Source organism: Camelina sativa, chromosome 19 (assembly GCF_030686135.1).
Source record: "Camelina sativa cultivar CO46 ecotype springtype chromosome 19, ASM3068613v1".
NCBI lineage: Eukaryota > Viridiplantae > Streptophyta > Magnoliopsida > Brassicales > Brassicaceae > Camelina > Camelina sativa.
The window spans coordinates 16,636,574-16,648,039 of record NC_141898.1 but is presented as its reverse complement, the minus strand read 5'-3'; the positions used below and the strand labels follow the sequence as shown (position 1 = coordinate 16,648,039).

The 11,466-nt window shown below is 38.0% G+C and overlaps 1 non-coding gene across 1 annotated transcript; it reads left to right on the top strand.

Annotated features, from left to right (window-relative positions):
• Positions 1-234: 234 nt before the first annotated feature.
• On the top strand, positions 235-341 carry LOC147920676 (small nucleolar RNA R71). Its single transcript, XR_015591856.1, has one exon. It is a non-coding gene; the product is annotated as a small nucleolar RNA R71 (small nucleolar RNA).
• Positions 342-11,466: the final 11,125 nt, after the last annotated feature.

Here is an 11,466-nt window from a genome sequence, read left to right as displayed (position 1 = left end):
TTGACCATCTTCAAATCCTTCTTATACTTGTCCTCTTGATCAGTTGAGGAGCCCCTTATGGTCCTATCATAATCCTCATTATAGTTGCCATCAGATTGAGCAAGGTTCTCAACTAATTCCCATCCTTCTTCCACATTCTTGTTGAGGAAGTTGCCATTAGAGGTTGTATCAAGAAGCATTCTTATCTTGGGGAGCACTCCTCTATACAAGGTGCTTAGAAGTGACTCATTGCTGAAGCCATGGTGAGGACACTGAGTCTGGAATCCTTTAAACCTCTCCCAAGCTTCACAAAAACTCTCATTATTCCTTTGAGCAAACCCAGAAATTTCATTCCTCAACCTAGCAGTCCTTGCATTGGAGAAGAACTTGGCCAGAAAAGCTTTCTTGCATGCATCCCATGTGGTGATAGCTCCAGTAGGAAGAGTCTTCTCCCAAAGGTGAGCTTTGTCTCCAAGAGAAAATGGGAAGAGCCTTAATTTGAATCCATCTTCACTCACTCCATTGATCTTAGTGAGTCCACATATTCTATCAAACTCATCAAGGTGATCTAGTGGATCCTCCATTGGCAACCCATGAAACTTGTTGGCTTGTATCATTGAGATCAATCCACTCTTGATCTCAAAGTTAATGTTTGCTACTGAAGGTGGCACAATTCCAGCCCTTTGGTTGTGGGTATTGGGTGCATCTCCTGCACCAATGTGCCTTGGTCTCTGCTCATGGATAGCTTGTTGCTCCATGATGTCTTGACCTTGTTGTTGTTGAACTACTCTTCCTTGCTTATGTCTCAAACCCTTTTGTAGCCTGTGGATGTTGTCAATAGGCTGTTGAAGACTGTCTTTGCCTTTTGACCTTGTGTGCATCAACAAACTCTACTACAGACTCGAACATGTACACGGTCGAGCGCAGGCTCGAGTGGGTGGTCGAGTCGACTGGGAAGTAATGGCTATTTAGGTCCGGCTTCTGGCTCGATCAAGTGCTCAATCACAGCTCGGTCGAGTGGTGGTCGAGTAGGTGGTCGAGTGGGTACCTGAATCACAAAACAGCCAAGCAAAGGAAGATTCGAGTTCAGTAACTTCACAAGTGTTTAAACGAACTTAATCTTAGACTAATAATGATCCTAAATGTCACAAAACACACTCAAATGGGCAACGGCGCCAAATTGAAACTGACTTTCTTTGTGGTGTGGTGAATGAATGATGTATGGAATGAATAGAAGTCAGGGTGTTTCAATTCCCCTTATGCAGTTGCAGTATAAGAGGTGTCAATCTTATCTGAGTGATTGTGAACAATTAAGATGTGCATATGACTCTAAGTCAAGCCAATTGTAAAGATAGTTTGTCACTAACAATCCTAAAATGAGATATGAAATGCAGAAAGTGAAACAACTAAAACAAGATACTAAATGCAAACAGAACAGACAAATTAAAGTTATAATGAAACTAGAACAGAGATAGACACTATGCTAATGAACTAATGCAAGACAAGTAATGAACAGAAAACTAAGTGAATGCAATGGAAATGAAACAGGAATGAAACAAGACAATCACAAATCAAAGACACAAGTTCTGGGGATGAACTCGAGCAGCACTCGACCGAGTGTAGGTCGAGTACGTGGTCGAGCTAGCCTAAACGTGAAAACAGAGCAACACAAGAAAAACAGAGCAATTCAAAAACTAATCAAACAACAAGCAAGCAATGATATTTAGACTAAGATATTAATAAACAAAGAAGGCCTTGAGGAGGGATTCATGGGCTGAGCTAATCATTGTGGTTATCTAACTTGGTCAACAAATCTCAAGCAAACTTTGAGCTGATCTCTAGACATACTATTCTAAGACATGTTTAATCCACTCTCATGGCAAGAAACAATCAAACCTATGCATTTCTAGACTTGTTCTCACAAAGAAAAGAATCTACACAAGCAGGCATTAAGCAATACATCTCAAACCAAACAAGACTTCTAATCTCTTAGCAAGCCTAATGGTAAGCTCTAGATCTAGCCTTATCTATGCTCCTTAGACATTGGTGTGATGCTAAGATGCTTGAAATCAAACCCTACCTTCTCAGATATAGGATCAGCATTAAGATCATCTAGCCTAGAAGAGATCTACAACAATCAAGCTTGACCAAATCAAACAAACCACAAGATCAACCCAGCCTAACCCATCCTCAAGGTCCTAAGCAAACTACTCACAAGAACACATGGTGAAATATGTCAAAAACCCAGAAAATATTAAAACTTGCATCATTAGAAAGATGAAACAGAGATCTACAATGTTGATGAAGAAATAAAACTCGAAATCTTAATATTTTGAAAGTTATGAAACAAACAAAATACAAGGATCTAGTCTTTCTTTCTTAAACAAGTACAAAATCTAAAATAAAAGAAAGTGCAAAAGGAATAAAATCTAAAAAAGGTAAAAACTAGGTTTTAGACTCTCTAAAAAGCTGGACTCTTTGGTGGCTGCAGGTACAAGGGCCTTATATAGGAGGTGAGGTGGAAGCCCTAAAAATACAAAAAGTCAAAGCAGTCAACGGCTCGGTCAACTCGACCAGTGCTCGGTCGAGTGGCTGGTCGAGCTGGCTTCTCTCGTGCATTCTCCACTCGGTCGAGTCCTTCTCAGCACACGGTCGAGTGGTGGTCGAGTGGTGCGGTCGAGTTGGACTCCGGACCTTGATTCTACAGCCTTAACTCTCTTGTTTTCTCCTCAGGATTGCTTCACTTCTCCTCAGCATTGCTTCCATGCTCCTTAAGCTCCAAAATCACCTGTTTATGCATGAAAAGATGCAAATGCAATTCAACTATATTCTAATGCATGATTAGTCCTAAAGCTACACAATAATGGCCTAAATGGATAGCAAAAGATGCAAAAGTTGTGAATAAACTAAGGAAAAACAAGGTAAAATATATGAACATCACCTTTCTTATTTTTGTATCCAAACAAGTCTCAACTAAATTCTCTACAATTCTTACAACCAAACACAATCATTTCTTTATTTGATAATATTAATATATTTATGTTCTAAATGAATAAATAAATAAGTAATTGATGATATCGATCTATAAAGTAATAAGATTGAGTGAATTTATGAATTTTGGTGGCAGCTAACACTAAAAAGTGGATATAAAATAAATATGAATATTATATATATATGTGTGTGTGTGTCTCAGTGTGTGTCTCTCAAATTTCTATCAAAGAAAAAAGTAGTTCGAAATTGTTATACATACAAGCATATGACTCTACCTTACACAATCAGCACTAATTAAGAATCGAACTACCACCAAAGCACGCTTAGCTAACGACCACAGAATGGTTAATTAATATGGATCATTTGATGACTTCTTAAACTTGTGTGCAAACCACTTGCTGTATATATATTCTTAGTGTCGTAAAAACAAACTTTTATTTTCTTTTCGCATTATAATTTTAATATTTTTTCATGTTTAGTATAATTAAAAGATTATTAAATCTATGGTATAAGCCTAGATTCTTGTGGATTCGATTTCTAAATAGTAAATATTACAAAGATCTCTTAATTTGAAAGACTGATTTGATAAAAAATGACTTTTAGCCTCACATACTATATTTTACTTTCACGGGTTTCGTATGATGAGTTTTTGCGTAATCCGCCTAGCATGGCGGATTTGGACTATAGAACCAACACTAAAACTATTAGTTTATTCCATATACTATAGATTTGGAGTCACAGTTTGGAAAATTAACTTATAAATTATTTAGTATATGAACTACAAAATATTACACATACTACAATACATTCTTAATATTCCAAAAAATAAAATAAAATTGTATACACATAAAAATATACGCTAACATACCATATATGCATATACCTTTGTTTAATTATAGAAAACAAAACTAAGTGTTTTAAAATTTTATATTCTATCTAATAACAAATTTAATATAATTAGGTTATAAACTATATAAAATGTAAGAAGAAGAAAAAACATTCTAAACAAAATTACAAATTAATTAAATAAAATTTAATTAATTGGAAATTTGAAAACTAAATAAATTAAAAATTATTATTTCAAATACATTAATTTATAATTTAGTCTCGTGGTGTACCGCGAATGAAAACGTAGTAGAATATATAATGCATTGGTTTTGTCGACACGCACATCAGAGTATATACTATTACTATATAATAAGAAACTGTAGTTAGGTAGCGGGGAGAATAATTTCTTTTACATATTTCACATATGTTATCAATTTTTGTAATCATGAATTTTTGGTCAAGTTGTCCACCAGGAGCATCCGATTAGGAATCTATCATTCACAATCTTAAAATCAAAATTAGAAAAATAATGAAAAAGAACGACTAACTTATCTTATTTATTTTTTTTTTTTTGAGATACTTCTTCCAAATTCATTTCGCACATGTTGATTTTTAATTATTTAAACTCTTTTGTATTACTATCTCAAATTTAATTACATATGAAAATTATCTTAGAATATTAATATTATATTAGATGATATATCCCTGCAAGTATCTCACTCTCACGTCTCACCCATAGCGATGGCTTAAATTTTAATAGACTTTTGTATAGGTACAACAATGATATCTTCGACTGTACATAAGCATCATTCGTAGTTCTCCTGAATCAAAATTAAGCCATATCTGTTTTAAACAGCCTGTTTACCTTTTTTGTTTTCTTGTTGGTTTTGTTATATTTGATTTAAACTTTAAGAGTAGTGCAAATGGATTCCATTTATTGGCAATAGTCAGTTTTATTTTACTGATGATGAGCAAATTTCTTTTAATAATTTTTGGTATTTTCATTTTTTAAATAACTTTTAAAAGGACATTGATTCAATAATAGGTAGGGACTGTTATTTTATAGGGTTGGGATCTTCGAATGTTAGTTTCCGGGTTTTCAACATGGCTGTGCATGGCATATATTAGTTTAATTTTGGACATGCATAGACTTATATATCCATATAAGTTGTTGGCTTCTCTAATATTATATATGATTTGGATTCGATCATTTCATTTTTTTTTGTGTATTCTAGTATGAAGAAATACTCGATTATTAAATTAGTTATAAACCCATGATTTAATCTTGGTCTAGTTTTCTGTTTTTTTTTTTTTTTTTTTTTGCATTTTTTTAAATGCCTCCCAACTGAACTAACTTTAAAATTTTATATAAAGTAGGAGTTAGTGTATTTGCTTCATTGTAATCGTTCCAAATACAGGGGCGCCATAGCGAAACAATTATATGGAGGTTCATAATGGTGAGTCTAACTCTTTTTGGTTTGACAACTGGTGCTCTTTGGATACCACTCACGAGTACAGTAGCAGAGGTTATGGCTACGCCTGAGAAGAGGAGACATAGACAAACTCTTTTAAACCAAGTGGAGGAGGAGATATTTAAGTACAAACTTGTCGAACTCCAGGGTTGCAAGACGTTGCACTCTGGAAAGGGAGTAATAATTGCTATCGCAAGAAGTTTACAACCAAGGACACTTGGTCCCTCATTCGAGTTTCTCACCCAATTATGGACGGCTAAAAAGTGATCTGGTTTCTGGAGAAAAAATGCAGAGATGCAACACACGTGTAAATCTCAGCTGTGTGTTTTGTAACTTTTTCAATTCCAAAATGGAAATCTTGCCTCGGGGTGGATATAAATAGGCTGCTTCTCTTCCTCGCCAAACCATTCGGCTCTCGAACATAGTTAGAATTTTTCTCTATTCATTAATCTAATGGCAGGTTCCATTGAAAGTGTTGGTTCCTTATTCGAGGTTGCAATGGATGTTCCGACATTTTTGAACGTAGAAGCCATCGAAAGAGGAATGCCCTATTACCTGAACATCAGGATTCTATGGATGTTAATGTTTTGTGTGGGTCCAAGGGAAAGGTCAGATCTAAACAGATTTTTCCTTTCCATCGAAGACCATCTTGATTATCAGAAGCGTCTTATGGCAGTGGACGAGGTTGGGTCCGACCTGTTGCACAAGCTCCACTTGCTCGAATCGCACCCGAGAGAATGGATTGGGAATGGTCTCGGCCGATGTTTGGTTGTGTACTGCGGTGATTGCTTTTTAGAAGCAAACTCCGCTCCCAAGAGTAACAATCCAGGGATTATTTCGTTTGGCGATTTTACACCCAAGGATGTAAGACCCTTTTACGTGAGGGACTCGGCCAATGAATCCGAAACTGTTGAAGCTCAAGCTTTCGTTAACCAGGAAAGTATCTCTGATCTATTCTCTAAACAGGTTTGTGCTTTTGCATACGTCTTACACTTCTATTTTCTCTAGATCGGGAATTTGCACCATACTCAATGTCGTGACCTTCAATACTTTTGTCTCAAGAAGCGTAGGATTGATAGCCGTCTAGTTGAACTGGCAGCGGAAATTTCTGCGCTAAAAGCGAAGAGAAGGAAGATCATATGTTGCCTTGATGAAGCCGAACAGAAAGCCAGGACGCTCGAGACCCGTCCCAAAGAATGGGAAAGAGTTGAATTGCAGATGGTATGGCCTAAGGATGGACGAGCGAGAGGTCGCCACTGCGCGTGCCCAAATCCGTGTTTTTGAATAATATTATTATTGTCTGTAAAGGCAGATTGTGTCGAGCGTTCTTTGAGATTTCAATAAAAGTGTCTTGTTGACAGTTCAGATTTCCGACAATAAAAGTTTCTTAAGAATTAATGCTTTATGTTCGGAATTTTACAAGCTGCGGGAAGTCTCCCAGTGTACATCAAGTATTTCTACACAAAATTATATGGAGAAACTCTGGGCTCCAAAATCGGGTGGTTTTGTACCAAGCAGTATTTGCCTTCGCGAGGAGAGAGATATTGGGTTTGGCTTATCCTCTTTGCATCTAGTTCGGAGGTTGAATTGCGAAAATAAAATTCTTGGTTCGGCTTACGTTTCCATCTGAACTAGAGCTCAGGTGCGAAATAAAAACTCTGGGTTCGGTTTGTCCCTGACTATGAGTTCATACATCTGGCCAGGATGTCGGTAAGAATTATTTTGAGAAAATAATAATAAGTTCAGTTCCGAATTATTTTAAAATGCTGTCAACGCGACAACCACAACAATAATTAATGCTATGCATTTTTCAAGGAAACCGGATTGATCCGTGGTGCCTCTGGACTTCACGTTTTCTCGCCTGGTGTCCATATAAATATGTTTGCATGGGGAATATTTTACCTTCAACCATTCATGGTGTATTTGCTCTTAACCATTCAACAAGAAAAGCTGAAAACATGTCTGTGACGACTAGATTGGCTTGGTTAAGAAGGTCTTGTGAACTGACCGCCGCTAGGGTCGGCGAACACCCCCAATAGGATTCCGAGGAAGATCCACTGCGGGAGGAAGTTAAGACGTATCGAGCTCGCATTCAGAGGCTGAGCACGTATATTAAGGCCTTTCGGTGCCAGTTCAAACATGTCTTCAGGTTTTGCCAGCTAGATGGGACCAGCGGATATCTCGATCACTTAATTGTCGATGGTTTCTTTATCTCGGATTGGCGGAGAGCGTGTTTGCTCAAAGATCACTCTCGTTGCAAAGAAGAGATCGCCTCGATGGTGGTGCCCGATCTTTTAGAGGCCGATTATGAATCTTCGTTACGTTATTCAATTAGAAAGTACCAATCATGTGTTCTGTGAAAGCGGTCGCATAAAGGGGCCCTGCGCATTTCTCGAGAAGATGGTGGCTAGGGCGTCGATGTCCTAATGGAATAACTGAAAACACTAAGGAGGGAACCCCAATTCTGACACTCTGAGATCAGAAGGCTAGTGGTCAAAGAGCCCTCAGAAACCGATCTTGCGAGTCTGGCACCATAGATGCGGAATCGGCGGGGCGACGTCGCAATGGCCGTGATTGCTTTCCTTATCGCTATTGTGTTATCGTTTTTGTTTTATGCTACCGCGTATTGCTAGACACAACATCGAATTATGTATTGAACATATTATTATGAATAAAATGCTTTATTCTCGGAACCACATTTTTTTTATTAGTATCATAGTTGTGCCCACTCGTTCCTATTAAGGGAGATGAGCTACCTACATACCCCAAAACAGGGATCAAGCCAACCGTAGTTTGTAATACAAGTAAGAAGTTAAGTTCAGATTCCCGTACTGTTTTATTGATTTCATAGCACCAAATTCTCAGGCTAGTAATAGTACCGTTTGAGGTGAAATGCATTCCACGAGTTTGGAGTTTGCTTGCCGTCCATCGTCATGAGTTCTTACACGCTAGGATGAACGACTTTGGAGATCAGGTAGGGGCCTTCCCAGTGAGCGCCATGTTTTTCGGCATTATGCTCTTTGGTATTTTTGTAAACTTCCCGCAACACCAGGTCGCCTTCGTTGAACCTTTTATGTCAAACTGTCTTATTATAGTACCGAGATGCGGCGTTTATATAGTTTTTGGATTCGGACCAAGGCTTGGTCACTTAAATCTTTGAAAAAACTCGATGTTGCCAAGCATCATCTCGGTGTTCAGCTCGGGACTGTCGACCATCATGGTCCGGCGAAGTGTGGGAACTCCCTGAAACATGCCTTTTATGGTGTGTATATGAACCTATGAATGTATGATGAAATATCAAACAAACAGAAGCTATGATGATCAAATGGTATGCAAGAGGTTTCAATTCTCTTATGATGTTGCAGTATAAGAGATGTCAATCCATAAATATTGATTATGCAAGCACTTAAGATGTGTACAATGATTCAAGTTAAGCCATATATGATTATGGTTTTGTTACTAACAACCTAATGACAATAATGAAATGCAGAATGTAAACTACTTAGAACAGAAACTAAATGCAAGATAAACAAAGGTAAACTAAGAAGAGATTAAGCTAAGCAGTAGCAAGAACTAGATAAATGCCATGAAACAAAGCTACAAAACAAAGCAGAAATGAATGCAATGAAACAGGAATGACACATAATGTAAAACGAGCAACCCAGATGGTGCTCGATCAAGCACTCGACCGTATGTGTGGTCGAGTGGCTTGGTACGAAGAGCATAAGCAATTTTAACAACTTAAACAGATTAAAAGCAAATAACAGACAATCAATAAACAAAGTAGGCTCCTAGAGATGGATTCATGGGCTGGTCTCAAGCTATGGCTATCTAAACTGAACAACAAACCTCAATCATTATGAGTTATCTGTAGACAAAGACCTCATAACCTTACTAATCCACTCTCATGGCAATAGCAATCAGGTTTAAATACTCTTAGACCTAGTTCTCACTAGCTAAGACATAGATAAAATGCATTAAAGATCCAGGTTCATTATTTGTCAAACACCACCCTAGACAACTAATCTCTTAGGGTAGACACAATAATCTCCAGTATTAGTCTTATCTAACAACCTAAACATTGGTATGATGATAGGAAGCTTAAGATCTGTTCTTAACTTCTCAGAACAAGAACATCTTAGAGGACACCTAATCTGGAAGAGATCTATAAACAAACAAGCTTGATCAATCAAAATAAATATAACCCTAAACCAGCCTAATCCATCTCTAGAACCCTAGCTCACTACTCAGATGAACAGATCATGATGATGAAAAACTCAAACCCAGAAAATGATGAAACCAACATGACTAGAAAGATAAGAGAGAGATCTTCAACTTAATACAAAGTATCAAACTCAGATTCTCAATACATAAAAAGTTATGAAGATTAGAAACTATGAAAATCTGGGAAAAAACAAGAACAAAAGTAGATAATGATGCAGAAAATTAATAAAAACCCAAAAGGGTAAAAACTAGGTTTGAGGTGGCTCTAGAAATTATTTCTGACTTAGTCTGACTTGTGGGCGGCCATAGAGTACAAGGGGTATTTATAAGATGGGAAGAAAGCTCTAAATTAGCTAACAAACAAAACACTAAGTCGGCTGGAAGTGCTCGACCATGTGCTCGGTCGAGTGCATGGTCGAGTGCCTTGTTCTTTTGTTTCTTCACTAGTCGAGTCCATCTTCCCACACGGTCGAGTGCATTAGAGTAGTTTTTCCTAAACTACATTTGTGTAGCATAGCTCATAAGGTATATTATCAACTGGAGCTACAATTTTATAACATAATATAAAACATATATAACAAATATAACACATATATATTAGCAAATGTTTTAACCCAAAACATTGGCAAAAAGAACATATTTAAAGCTCCATGGAACGTTGTGATGATCGCCTACAATCAAGAGGAGAGGCTGGAAGAACCACTCGACGCCCCACTCGAGCATGCACTCGGCCGAGTGGTGGTCCGAGTGGTCGATCGAGTCAGATGCTGTGTTCAAGAAATTAGTCAGTTGAGGAAGATCCTGAGAGAACCGAAAGTGAAGAAGAAAGGGAGCCAACTCTTAGTGAGTTCATGAGGAGAAACAAGGCCAAGGGGAAGAGGCCAGCAGTTGAGATTGAACAAGAGGAGATTGAAAGTGAAAGTGAGGAAGAAAGTGAAGAAGAAGAGTTAGAGGATGATGGAGAGGCAGAATCTTGTGGATTGACAAAGAGGCAAATTTATGAAGCCTTCATGAGAATGGAGTTCCTGGGAACTAGGTATCCACACAAGGAAACCATGGAGAAGCTAGCCATTGATGAAGATGTGGAGTGTCTTTTTGAGAAAAGCAACCTAACCAAGTTCATGGGGATTTGCATGGAGGGGTATAAAGAAGAAAGTTGTGAGTTTCTAGCCACAGTCAAGCTGCACACATATGCAATGAAGGATGATGAGTTTGGAGCTGGTCATATTGCTTTCACAATCAAGGGAAAGAACTATGAGCTTTCATTGAAGAAGATAGCAAATGTGTTTGGTTTTGAAGTTGGTAGTAATAGGAGCTTCATGATACCAAGAGAGGAGCTCTATGCCATTTGGGAAACCATTGGAGACAACATCACCTATTCATCTTCCAAGACCAAGAGTTCAAAGATAAGAAGCCCAGTCCTAAGGTACTTCCACAAGGCCTTAGCAAATACATTCTTTGCTAGGAAGGAGACTGGAAATCTCAATGAGGGTGAGCTCAAGATGATTGACATGGCTCTCAATGGAATCATCCTTGAGGCAAGAAATGAAACCATCATTCTTGGGACCACTGTGGAGACTGACCTTGCAATGGTGCTCATTGACCACATGATATATTTGAGAAGTTGGGTAGGCAAACTACAAAACAAAGGGTCAAGAGGAGCCTTAGCCATTGGAGGCATCATCACTCCAATATTACAAGCTGCCAAGGTCCCACTTAGAGGAGAGAAGTTTTTGCCAAGATGGATTGACTCAAGCTACCTAACCTCTACTCTCATATTGGCCAAGGAAATGCATCAAGGAAATCATATCTTCAACTTTGAGCTTCCAATAGTTGGGAAAAAACAGTTGATCTTACCTAACCAAGAGCTCACCACCATTCAAGAAGGAGCAAACATTGACTTTTGGCCAGCTGATGTGTTCTTGTTTGATGCTATAGTTCAACCTAGAGTTGATGAAGCTGGAGATGTACA